A 13565-nucleotide genomic window follows, 5' to 3' on the forward strand; every position below is an offset into this window, starting at 1 on the left:
ACAGCTATTTGTAAGGCCTCCTCAGACATCCATTTTGCTTTTTGCATTTCTTTTTCTTGCAGATGGTCTTGATCCCTGTCTCCTGTACAATGTCACGAACCTCCGTCCATAGTTCCTCAGGCACTCTGTCTATCAGATCTAGTCCCTTAAATCTATTTACCCTTATGGCAGAAAGTGAAGAACTAAAGAACCTCTTGATGAAAATGAAATAGGAGAGTGAAAAAGTTCACTTAAACCTCAACATTCAGAAAACTAAGATCACGGCATCCAATCCCATCACTTCATGGCAAATAGTTGGGAAAACAGTGGAAACAGTGGCTGACTATTTTTTTGAGCTCCAAAATGGTGATTGCAGCCATGAAATTAAAAGACTCTTACTCCTTGGAAGGAAAGTTATGACCAACCTAGACAGAATATTAAAAAGCAGAGACATTTCTTTGCCAACAAAGGTCTGTCTAGTCAAGGCTATGGTTTTTCCAGTAGTCATGTATGGATGTGAGAGTTGGACTATAAAGAAAGCTGAGCACCGAAGAACTGATGCTTTTGAACGTGGTGTTGGAGAAGACTCTTGACAGTCCCTTGGACTGCAAGGAGATCCAACCAATCCATCCTAAAGGAAATTAGTCCTGGGTGTTCACTGGAAGGACTGATGTTGAAGCTGAAGCTGCAATATTTTGGCCACCTAATGTGAAGAGCTGACTCATTTGAAAAGACCCTGATGTTGGGAAAGATTGAAGGCAGGAGGAGAAGGGGACGACAGAGGACAAGACGGTTAGATGGCATCACCGATATGAGTTTGAGTGAATCCCGGGAGTTGGTGATGAACAGCGAGGCCTGGCCTGCTGCGGTTCATGGGATCACAAAGAGTGGGACATGACTGAGCAACTGAACTTAAATAAACTGATCAGAGGGCAGCAGGTTGAAAACCACAATCACAGGAAACTAACCAATCTAATCACATGGACCACAACCTTGTCTAACTCAATGAAACTATAAGCCATGCTGTGTAGGGCCACCCAAGACGGACGGGTCATGGTGGAGAGTTCTGACAAAATATGGCCCACTGGAGAAGGGAATGGCAAACCACTTCAGTATTCTTGCCCTGAGAACCCCATGAACAGTATGAAAAGGCAAAAAGATAGGACGCTGAAAGATGAACTTCCCAGGTCGGTAGGTGCCCAATATGCTACTGGAGATCAGTGGAGAAATAACTCCAGAAAGAATGAAGAGATGGAGCCAAGGCAAAAACAACACCCACTTATGGATGTGACTGGTGATGGAAGCAAGGTCCAATGCTGTAAAGAGCAATATTGCAAACGAACCTGGAATGTTAGGTCCATGAATCAAGGCAAATTGGAAGTGGTCAAACAGGAGATGGCAAGAATGAACATCGACATTTTGGGAATCAGTGAACTAAAATGGACTGGAATGGGTAAATTTAACTCAGATGACCATTATATCTACTACTGTAGGCAAGAATCCCTTAGAAGAAATAGAGTTGCCCTCAGAGTCAACAAAAGAGTTCGAAATGCAGTACTTGGATGCAATCTCAAAAACGACAAAATGATCTCTCTTCATTTCCAAGGCAAATCATTCAATATCAAGTTAATCCAAGTCTATGCCCCAACCAATAATGCTGAAGAAGCTGAAGTTGAAGGATTCTATGAAGACCTACAAGACCTTTTAGGACTAACACCCAAAAAAGATGTCATTTTCATTACAGGGGACTGGAATGCAAAAGTAGGAAGTTAAGAAACACCTGGAGTAACAGGCAAATTTGGCCTTGGAGTACAGAATGAAGCAGGGCAAAAGCTAATAGAGTTTTGCCAAGAAAATGCACTGGTCATAGCAAACACCCTCTTCCAACAACACAAGAGAAGACTCCACACATGGACATCACCAGATGGACAACACCAAAATCAGATTGATTATATTCTTTGTAGCCAAAGATGGAGAAACTCTATACAGTCAGCATAAACAAGACCAGGAGCTGACTGTGGCTCAGATCATGAACTCCCCAAATCTAATATGTTTAATTAACCTATCAATGTCATTAAAATGCTCCAATAGCAGAAGTTATAAAAGCAAAATGTTGCTTTCCTACCCTCTTCCTCCCTTCCTTTCTTTATTCCTCAATGTGATCTGAATATAGTATGTGTGCATGATAAGTCACTTTAGTATAGGTGAGAACAGATGAAAATAGAAAACTGGGCAGAAGTCACTTCATAAAAATGAACAAACACCACCCTGAGCTTTGTACTGACAGCCCCAGTGTGCCATACTGGACTTTTAGCAGGCTAGTAAGATGATCAATTAGTATTTCATAAAAATCCCTTAGGCAAAAATACGGAGACTGGATTATTGAAAGATGAGGACACAGGAGAACAATTGGGAGTTTTTAGTAATATTCCAGGAGAGGAGACTAGAGGGCCCAAGTTATGGCAATAGAATTTGATATTTTAAAGGTAGGTCAAATACTATCCATAATACAGAGGATAAATTTTGAAAAATATGTACAGGATTTCTTATTGATTTATACATGTGGTGAAGGAGAAGGAAGATTCACCTTGATGATTCACCTATAATGCTTCCATCTGAAATGAGAAATTGTGGAGAAGATGGCACTTAATCTAAATAAAGAATAAAAATGGAGGTAAACAATTAGAAGGAAAGATGATAACTTCAGTGTTAGACATAATGAAATCAGAGTGACTGTAAAGTGTCCAAGAGGAAGGCCTAGTTAATAGCTAGATGTGTGCGCTTACAGAAACAGACTTGGTGGCCATCTCAGAATAAATCGCTGAATCAGGGTTTTACTTAAAATCACACCAAACAAAGAGTTAGAGTTAAAAAGACAGAAGCCAGGTAAAGGACCCTGAGGAACGTGTAATGGGCAAGGAAGACTAGAGAAATCTCAAGAAAGTATAATGAAAATTAGGGTAGAATGATATAACAAAGCCAAAGTAGGATAGAATTTCAAGGAAAATAAGTGGTTAACAGAGTCAAATGCTACAGGGATGAGCGAACAGAAAGAGCAGGAGACATTGCTATTTTACCACTGATCTTATTTAATAAAGGCATGTGAGATCGCACCTAAGTCCAGAACATTCACAAAACATTTCCATGAGAAAAAGTAGATCTTTTTTAGGAGTGCTGAAGAGAAGCACGTGAATGGATTTCAAACAATAACAGGATATTTCAAATTCTCAAAAAAAAATGTATTAGGGTGTTCAACCAATGTAAACCGGACTTCAAAAAATTTTGCTTACAGTAGACAATAACCTCATTATGTTCTCCCATAAAATCCCACATGATAATGTGAAAATCAATCATTATTTCCATCCAGGTTTTTGTCTTGCCCAAACCTGGGAGCTAATTTCCAAGTAAATTTCCTAAAGGAACATAAGATAGATAAAAGGGGGCTTGCTTTTAAAAAGCAGCTCAGATAATGTTAATCAGATTCTCTTGCCTCTCATCAAAGGTTTGTTTGGTGTTTTGTTTTTTTCTGTCTCTCATAAATTCTTAGAAGGGCTACTATTAGTGGCAAGGTCAACTTTGCCTTACCACAAGTCACTAATGACTGAATTGGTAACTTGATACCTGAGAAGTCTTTTGCTGTCATACATCTATCACCAACTCTTCAGAGGAGTAAGAGAATATGATGCCTTACTAGGACTTGGCCAAGTTAGGGGAGAGTTTCAATCTTATTGAATTCTATATTGCATAGGGGAAATGTGATTGTTTTGTAGCCTATAAATATATTGCCAGGCTGTGCAAGCAGTAAGACATCTCACTCTAGAAAGTCAAATGCTGCAATGTGTCACTTTCAAACTTCTCTCACTGGTCCCAGGAAAATATGTACAGATTTCAAATAAAGTTATTTAAAGTAGATTCTGGTATACAGACACCCACGTACTCCAAAGTTAAATTTTCCAGTTAGACTGTCTCCAGTCAATCTGACCACTTCAAAATGACAGGCAAGCCAGTCAAATAAGCAGTCATAGTGGGCCAAAAATCTGTCAAAATGGTTTGCTTAACTGGTGATTACTTTTTGACTGACTTGAGCAGTCAAGTTAATCAAAACAGTCAAACCAGCTTTCCCCTGTGAACACGGTCTTAGCTCTTCCTGTGTTAGTAGGTGTGCCCTGTGTGTATATTTGAAGAGTTTTATTAAGCTACATTGTTTAAGAGAAACAAGTCAAAAAAGTTGTGAGTAACCAGTTTGACAATTAGGGCTCTCCTCAGAGTTGGACCCCAACATCAGCACTGGGGAAGCAGGCTCACGGGGCCTGCTGAGGGCTCCAGAGGGCGGCAAGGGCAGGGGCAGACAAAGGGAAAGCACCATGGGAGCAGGAAGAAGCCATACGCCCAGCTCCTGACATTTCTTGACTAGAGGACTGAGATGTATTCTGACAGGGGAATGGGCTGGTTGTGCCTTTTGAAATTAAATAAAAACACTTAGAAAGAATCCAAGGCAGGGTTTGGTGACATAGGTATCACTATTGACAGCAGTTTTTGATTCTTGGTGTAAGTAGTCATTTCTGTCAGATGAAAGATAGGCTTTAAGAATCTCCTAAAGAATCTGCCTACAATGCAGGAGACTCGGGTTCATTCCCTGGGCTGGGAAGATCTCCTGGAGAAGGGAATGGCAACCCACTTCAGTATTCTTTCCTGGAGAATTCCATGGGCAGAGGAGCCTAGAGAGCTATAGTCCATGGGGTTGCAAAGGGTCGGACATGACTGAGCGACTAACATACACACACAAGAATCTCCTTAATTTAAAAATGAGGGTTATTTACTTTTTCATCTTGCACAAATGACAACCTTGAACTACAGTCTGATGTCTCCAAAGCAGTGTTAGAGGAGCTGTTAGAATTATAAGTTTTAGAATCAGCCTACCTAATTTCAAAACTGTGCTGATAAGTTGTATGCCTTAGAGGATCTACTCTTATCTGAACACTGGGCACAGTGTGTGTGCTGTGCTTAGTCACTCAGTTGTGTCCAACTCTTTGCAACCCCATGGACTGTAGCCCACCAGGCTTCTCTGTCCATGGGGATTTTCCAGGCAAGAATACTGGAGTGGGTTGCCATGTCCTCCTCCGGGGGATCTTCCCAACCCAGGGATCGAACCCAGGTCTCCTGCATTGCAGGCAGATTCTTTACCTTCTGAGTCACCAGGGAAGTTCAATTAATTTCCAGAATCATTCTGATTACTAAATGACTTAATGTGAGTAAAGCCCTTTCAATGGGGGAAGGTAAGGAGAATTTGTTGTAGAGAAGCATCTGATCAGAAGATGGTCCAGCTCAAGTTCACCATAACTGTGAAAGCATCTTATTCAAATAAAAGATTTTTATAAAGTCTAGACTTCTTTTAGTACTTTAATGGGCTTCCCAGTTAGTTCAGCTGGTAAAGAATCTATCTGCAGTTCAGGAGACCCTGGTTCGATTCCTGGGTCAGGAAGATACCCTGGAGAAGGGATAGGCTACCCACTTCAGTATTCTTGGGCTTCCCTGGTGGCTCAGCTGGCAAAGAATCCGTCTGCAATGTGAGAGACCTGGGTTCAATCCCTGGGTTGGGAAGATCCCCTGGAGGAGGACATAGCAACCTACTCCAGTATTCTTATCTAGAGAATCCCCATGGATAGAAGAGCCTGGAGACCTATAGTCCATGGGGTCGTAAAGAGTCAGACATGACTGAGTGACTAAGTACACAGCAGACTTCTTCTATTCTAGGGCTTTACTTTTTTAAAAGTCATTTCCCAATTAATAGTTTTATCATTTAAAATAATTATAATTTCTAATAACAATGTTAATAAGTATATGGCTAAAGTCTCTAGGTCCGCATTCTATGTGGGCATTGAGCTGGGTGATTTACCTTTACTTTCTCACTTAATAATCCTGAAACACAATGTGGTGTATCAGGTTTACACATGAAGAAATTGAATTTCAGTCAAATTACATGACCTCTCTGAGATTACACAGCTAGTTATGACAAAGCTGGCTTTCAAACCTAGTCATTTTGCTTTAAAACCTATGCTCATTCTAATAGACCATGTTTCTAAGAACCTACAGTATAATAAATATCTCATTAGTAATTATATATTTCTGGTTCTTCCAGAAAAGAAGAGTAGCTGATACTGTGGGATTGGGACTTCCTAGAGAGAAACATTTGTCTCTTGAACCTCTGAAGTAAACCAGAAATCAAACCAGTCAATCCTGAATGAAGTCAACCCTGAATGTTCATTGGAAGTACTGATACTGAAGCCAAAGCTCCAGTACTTTGGCCACCTGATGTGAAGAGCTGACTCATTGGAAAAGACACTGATCTTGGGTAAGATTGAAGGCAAAAGGAGAAGAGGGCAGCAGAAGATGAGATGGTTAGACAGCATCACTGACTAAGTGGACATGAATTTGAGTAAACTCTGGGAAATGGTGGAGGACAGGGAAGCCTGGTATGCTACAGTCCATGAGGTTGCGAAGAGTTGGACACAACTTAGCGCTGAACAACAATAGAGGAATCAGGATGATTGAACACTGACCTGGCATGTCCAGATCCCATGTTCCTCCAACTTTTTACACTGTTACTTTGAGTTCCAAAAATTAAAAAAAAAAAAAAAATTTAAAGCTGTCTGGAAGACAAAACCCAGATTCCAAAAGAGTTAGAGCTAGAAAGGATTTTAAAGATTAAGTAAGAAAATAAGAGGTAGAAGATCTCATTAATTGAAGATGGCTCAAGAATCAATTAATTGCCTGAAAACTAAGCAAGTCTATGCAATCAAAACTATTTCATGGCATATTCTTGGGTAATTTTTCTGTCATTGATAGAAGTAGTAACCTCAGAGAATAATGTACAAAAAATCTAAACTCTGAAGGAGCATGAATGAATGATATGTCTGGGGAAAGCTCAGCCTTTCAGCTAAAACTCAACATACAGATTGTAATCCAACATACAGGATTAACATCTCAGGAGACTTGCCCTGGGTCATTTCAACTCTCTGTGATGCCTTATTCTCTAGATGGAAATAAAAACAGTGAACTCTCTTAAATGTGCCCTATGGTCTGATTAAAGATTGAAAAGGTCTCTAAAAATCCACAGCACTCCCAGGGAAAAATGCTAAATATCATTATAGTTATTACACCAAATGCCATAATTTGGTCTCCTCAGATTCCCTTTTTATGTAGATTCCATCAAACTCTGACTTTTGACTTTTTGCCTCTCTGACCAAATCTCCAATGACAAAGCAAAGGGAAATGTTGAGGCAATTAGTGGGAAATGGAAGCAATTAATTCCCTTTTTTAGTGGAAACCTGGCCTCTGTGAACCAGTTTAACCAAAAATAATCAATGACCTTTCTCTGACCAAACTGAAGCATATCTATGTGATATTTGTCACTGGTTATCCATCTACTGCTTCAACATTAATGAGTCTCTTCACTTTGCCCCTTTCTTTTATGAAATAGAGCCATCTATTCTGGTCCCTTGTTACCTCTACAACTGGTATTTTTGCAAATTTAATGCAGTCCAAGACCTCATTATCCATGTTTAAGCCTAGAAACCACTTCTTAAATAGCTGTGATTTCTGATTTCCCCCAATCCTTGTCCTTTGAACTGTTTCCCCTTCTCTGCTTTAAAGATCGGATCTTGTTCAAAATGAGTAAAGTAGAACAACAAATATAAAGTTTAAATTTAAAAGTTCCCCAGAAAACACTATAGAATTTACTTAGGGAAGATCCCCTGGAGAAGAGAATGGCTACCCACTCCAGTAGTCTTGCCTGGAGAATCCCATGGACAAAGGAGCCTGGTGGACTACAGTCCCTGGGGTTGCAAAGAGTCAGACATCACTGAGCAACTAACACACACAAAGCCTATATAGAATTAGATTCAGGTCGCTGCCCCATCACTTACCCACTGGTCACCTTGGGAAAGTCACCTATCCTTCAGAAGCCTCACTTTTCTCAGCAATGTAAAGAGTGGGACTTGCCTTAAGACCATGTCAGGCTCAAATAAGGTGATAAAGTCTTTAGTATATGATGAAAGCTCAGTGGATGATAACTCTAGGGAAGAGAAGAGATGATTTCATGTACAATATCTGATTTTGATACTCACTAAAACTCCTACAATGACTGAACTCAAGCAGAAGTATTATAGTTAATATTCTACTGTCTTTCTTTTATCCCTCAGAAGAGGTCTTAATGTTTGAGCTTATGCATTTACTTTATAAATTCTTTCCTTCTTCTAGCATATTATGGGATATTTTACTTGTTATTTTGTCCTTACTGTTTGTTTTGTCTTTGGACAAATATATCTTAAGTAATTGGTTAAAGGTTGTGTTATATATTTCACTGGGTATGTTCAGTGGGGCTGAATCTAAATGAATTCAGATACTACCTAGTGAAAGGTCTCCTTCTGAAACAAATAGAAATGAGAATGAACTGACAATATATTTTTGGAAAATACGGAAAAGTAGATATGACCTATGACGAAAAGCCAAGTTATGCAGAGTTGCTTTTTTCTCTACTTTGTTTTGCTCTGAGAGCTCTGTCCTAAAGCAGAGTCCTCCAAGGCTATTTTCATAGGAGAGGATATATGAGATAGTAACCCCTGATTATGTTTTGTGCTCTATAAATCTGTCATAAATGTGAGATTACGGATCACATAGGGAGAAGCAGACAAGTCCTCCCTTTGGGTTGTGACCTAGATTTCCAATCTTAGAGCTCTCATGACCAATCTAAGTTTGATATCCCTGGAATAAATTTAGAACTACCCCTCAAGCATGGGAGATTTAAACCTTAACACCACCAGATCCCTCTTCCTTCACACTCAAGCTCAGCCTCAGCCCTTCATTCACTCTCCACGCTATGTGTTAATTCAATTTAAAACATTCAGGAAACACTCCCCCCTCCCAAACACACAGACTTATTCAAAGTCACATGGCAAGTTAGTAGCAAGCTAAAAATGCTGAACTTCTGACTTCCTATTTTACAGTGTGTTCTATCAGCTCTAAACCAAGCAACCACAAAGAAATCACTGAATCATTTGCAAATATTTGCTTGGCCCACTGTTTGGGAGCTAATTTGTGTTCAGTTTAAGTGGTTACTTCTACAGTGAAAAAGGACAGTTCATCACCTTTGATTTTCTTATGATGTTCTATCATATTTTTAGCAAAGATCTTGTCTTCTGTTCTTGCCAGAGGTACAAACAATCACTTTACAAAGTATTACCTACATACTTGTCCTTGCTGGCTTAAAATACAGGAGGACTCTATAAACAAAATCTAAAACATGACTTTGGTCTTTCGTCTCACCAATCCATGTTCCAAATGGCCAGGGATAACCTTGATTAAAACACAATCAGATCAAGTTACTCTTGTTAAAATCATATAACCCTTAAAAGCATAGCTCTTATGATCTGCCTCTACCTTAATTCTCCAGCTCTTCTTTATGTTATTCCCCACAATGATTCCAAGCTCTAATCAAAGACCCCTGAATATGCCATGCTTTTCACATGTCTGTTCTGATGGAAAGAGCAAATCATCCATCATGTGAAAAGTACCTTACATACGTGCAGGACAATCAGAAGCTTTAGAAGAGGACAAGTGATTGACAAAATGGAGCAAAACATTTGAGAGAATGACTAGAGGATCAGATGTTTCTTAGCCTAAGACTAACTAAGGAGAAGGCTAAAAGTTTATCAGACCTTAAAATCTAATGGTAAAAATTCTACTAACAAAACTTCTGTTGCAGACCTCAGTAGTTCAGTTCAAATCTATTTGAATTTACACAAGATCAAAGGTAGCAGAGAATGTCAAAATCCTAACTGTTGAGGAATTCCCTGCAAGCACTAGCTGAGAGCATTATCTGCCTACAGACAGATTTTCAAGACAAATAGGTAGTGCTGTAGATTTTTTAAGCGTATGGAAAGATGTTTGATAGAACCAGTTTTCACCAGTGGAGGTAAAAAGAGATACAGTCAAATGCCTGATTGAACAGATAACCCTAGCTCAAATTCTTACTTGGAAATACATCTAAGGAAGCTAAATATCTTTCAGAAATTAGTTGTTCATGAATGTACAAACTTCTGTATTAGAAACATGTTTGCAAAAGAAAGAATAAAGAAAGGGAGGAACAGAAGGATTCGTGGCTCAGTGGAAGAAGCTAGAAAGTGAATTACAATCTGTTCCAGTACATTGGCTAAGGAGGAGTGTTTCAGGAACGACAAGAAATGATTTGGAAATAGTCTTCCATGGTAACTCTTGGGAATGAAGTAAGGAGACATGGGAATTCGAATTAAAACTCAATCTCTTTCCCAGATTCATTCCCTTCAACTGTCTTTTTTAGTTCTATTTTTGAAACCCACATGTTCTTTCAAACTTAAAGTGATAAAAAGAAAAACAGCATCCTAATAGGCTTTAAGGTCATTAAGCTCAACCTCTAGCTGTATCCTAAGAACAATAACAAAATTAGAACCTAGGACTTACTTTTTTTAACCAATCTGTTCTTAAAACTGGTCATCTAAAGAAATTCTACAATCTATCGTACTATCTCACTTTCAGTAACACAGATCCCTCAATTTTCCTAATGTTTAGCAGATGTACTAAGTTGCTTCAGTCTTGTATGACTCTTTGTGACCCTATGGACTGTAGCCTGCCAGGCTCCTCTGTCCATGGGATTTTCCAGGCAAGAATACGGGAGCATATTGTCATATCCTCCTTCAGGGGATCTTCCCGGCCCAGGGATCGAACCCACGTCTCTCATGTCTCCTGCATTGGCTGGAATGTTCTAGCTCCACCTACAATACATGCGCATACCGTTCTTATTTGCTGATAAGCAATGGGACAAGGTTTAAATTATCTATCATCAGCTAAGTTCTCACAAGCAAAATGTCTGCCAGTTTTGGTATATCGCCAGACACCTACACACTGATTTACAGATTCCTTAACAGGCTGGAAATTCATATCTAACCAAAATTAAGAATATTTTTGTACATTATTAATATTCATTTTTCTACAAAACTATTGTTAAAGTCTCCCTTCACAAGTTATGTTTTCAAAAACACTTGTGATTCTTACACTTCCTCATACATCTTCGGCTATCTATGCTTCACTGACTCTTCTTCCTGATCTTGGTAAATATAATCAATAAAACCTGAGCAACTATTTTGCATTATTCATTTCACTATTCACTTGTTTTGTTTTAGCCAACAGTGTAAATTTTGCAATCTGCTATTTGTAGACATGACTTCTGTGGATCTGCTATCACTCCATTGCTTAATCTAACATTTTTTACTATAAAGAATTAATCAGATTTGCCTCTGTGAAGAATCTGGCATGTAGAATGAATTTCATTTTGTACACTTATTTTTAGAAAAATAAAATTGAATTTTATTTATACATTGATTAATAAAGAATCCATTATATTTCCACATGTATGTTTACTACTTTATTAGTATCCATAGTTATTCTTTAGAATCATATTTCATTAGTTTATTTGAAACTATTGTATAAGAATATTTTATTTCTTTCAGTTTCTCCTTTTCTTATTTCTCCTTTCTAACTATTCAAACCATTGTTTTAAAAATTATTTCCACTTTCAAAATTACTACAATTTCTGAAAATGTCACTAATGCTAGGATATTCTTGTCTGGAATATTCCATGGACTGAAGAGAAATTTCCATCAGATTTAAATATCTCATATTATTTTGGTTGTCTAAAACATAATAAATCCTTGTGTCACAGTCTTTAAAATTAAGCTGATTTTGAATGAACTTTTTTCAGTTTGTCTCATTTTTGACATCAGCTGCAACTTCCAGTTCAACAAAATTACACATACATTGAAATACTCTACTCCTTTGTAATGAAACAGAAATCTTTTAAGAAAAGTAATGGTAATCAAACCAAAGACATATACAACATGAAAATTATCTCTATTCCATCTGGTTTATAGCTAAAAAAAAGTTTTTATTCTCAAGCTGGAGATTACAAAGTTTGGCCTATTTAAGGTAGCTTCTACCAAAAAAGTAAAAGATTTAGTATTAATTCAAAATTTACTTCAAAGTGTAAAGCTAGACTCAGATTCACCTAAAATAGAAGTGAAGCGGAATTGTCTAAATAATCTTGATAATGAACTCCATATTCTGCTTCACTTTGTTTTGTTGACACAGCCTGAATAGGGAAGAACTGTGAAGGTTATTTTAAAGTCTCTTAACTTTAAATGAATTTCTAGTAAATAAGTTACTAAAAAGTTATCGAAAATGAATTAAAGATTATCTCAGGTTTATTTTCTTCTCAAAATGTCTATTCCCAATTAAACATTTTAAGATGTTACTAAAAGCATGGGTTATAATTCATATAAACAAATATATACAAAATATATGTGTATTTGTGTGCATATATATACAAATATATATATAATCTTCCAGTCCCTACTACAACTCTGCTAATTATTACAATTAAAAACTATGACTAATAAAGTAATTGAAAACTATTATAATAAAAAGTTATTGCTTTGGGATATTTGACATCCCCTATACAAATTTTTCAGATTCAAATTTTCATAAAAAACAGAATAACTTTGATGCTTGAAAAATAGCATATGCTAAAGTACTATCTGATATTATTTCTGCTCTGAAGAGTACTCATATTTTCTTACATTTAAAAGCCAATAAAATATATATTGCTAAAATGTAAACAGAAATTAACATTTACTCATAAAATAACATATAAGATGCAATAAAATGTCAAATCATGTTCCAATTTAGTAAATACTCTAGAATATTAAACTGAAAGAAGAAATTGCTTTGGTTATGAAATAAAACAGTAATTTCTACATCTTGACTAAAATAAGGCATTAATAGAGTTTTAGATATATTTTACCCAAATTACAGAAAATCACAGCTCAACTACTATAACATCCTGATACCCAGTGATCATGCAAGATAAAACTATAATTATCAGTAAGCCACAAATATCAAAGTAAAGCAGATATTGATTAGACTCCGCTTTCACAGTTTAAAGTACAGAAAATTAACTTGTCAGTTTGGTTACCTACCAGCAATGATTGGATTCTATCAGTGTTATTACCTTTACAAACAGCAACAAATTATAATCACTCTTCCCATAATATAAGCACCATGCTAAAAGAGACAACCAAAGTAAACGACACAATCATGAATAATGAATAGTTTGGGCTGGTTGGAATCCACTTAGTTGAGGAAAGAGAAAAGAGAAGTGGCTCATTAGGGCATTTCCTGAACCTTGGTTGGAATTTCAGTTAAGGAAGAAGAAATGACACAGCAGTTTCACACTGGGGACTTCCTTTCTTTATCTGAAATATGCTACCAACTTGAGAAACAGCACTCCAACAAAAGTACTCCCCAGTAATGTGGTCAGAATAAAAGCTCTCATTGATCCCATTGCCCATAATCAACATTTCTTCCCAGAATATGCACAAGCAGTAAATGGTTGTTATCAAAGTAGACTAAGATCCCATCTTTATTGCATCATATTAAGTCTCACATTTAATATTTCTTCAACAAACTGACCTGCACTGATTTCCAGTTTTTAAGAA

At 37.3% G+C, this 13565-nt stretch overlaps 1 protein-coding gene across 3 annotated transcripts in view; it reads right to left on the bottom strand.

Annotated features, from left to right (window-relative positions):
• Positions 1-13194, bottom strand: part of TFEC (transcription factor EC) — a 96146-nt gene extending 82952 nt beyond the window's left edge. Inside the window, exon 1 of one of the 3 annotated variants that reach the window (XM_010831201.1) lies at positions 13079-13194. The gene's annotated coding sequence lies outside the window, so the exon portion shown is untranslated. Of the gene's footprint in view, positions 1-13046 lie in introns of all 3 variants that reach the window. The other 2 variants (XM_010831199.1, XM_010831202.1) reach the window with 2 other exon arrangements.
• Positions 13195-13565: the final 371 nt, after the last annotated feature.

Source organism: Bison bison, unplaced genomic scaffold, assembly GCF_000754665.1.
Source record: "Bison bison bison isolate TAMUID 2011002044 unplaced genomic scaffold, Bison_UMD1.0 scf7180017864525, whole genome shotgun sequence".
Lineage (NCBI taxonomy): Eukaryota > Metazoa > Chordata > Mammalia > Artiodactyla > Bovidae > Bison > Bison bison.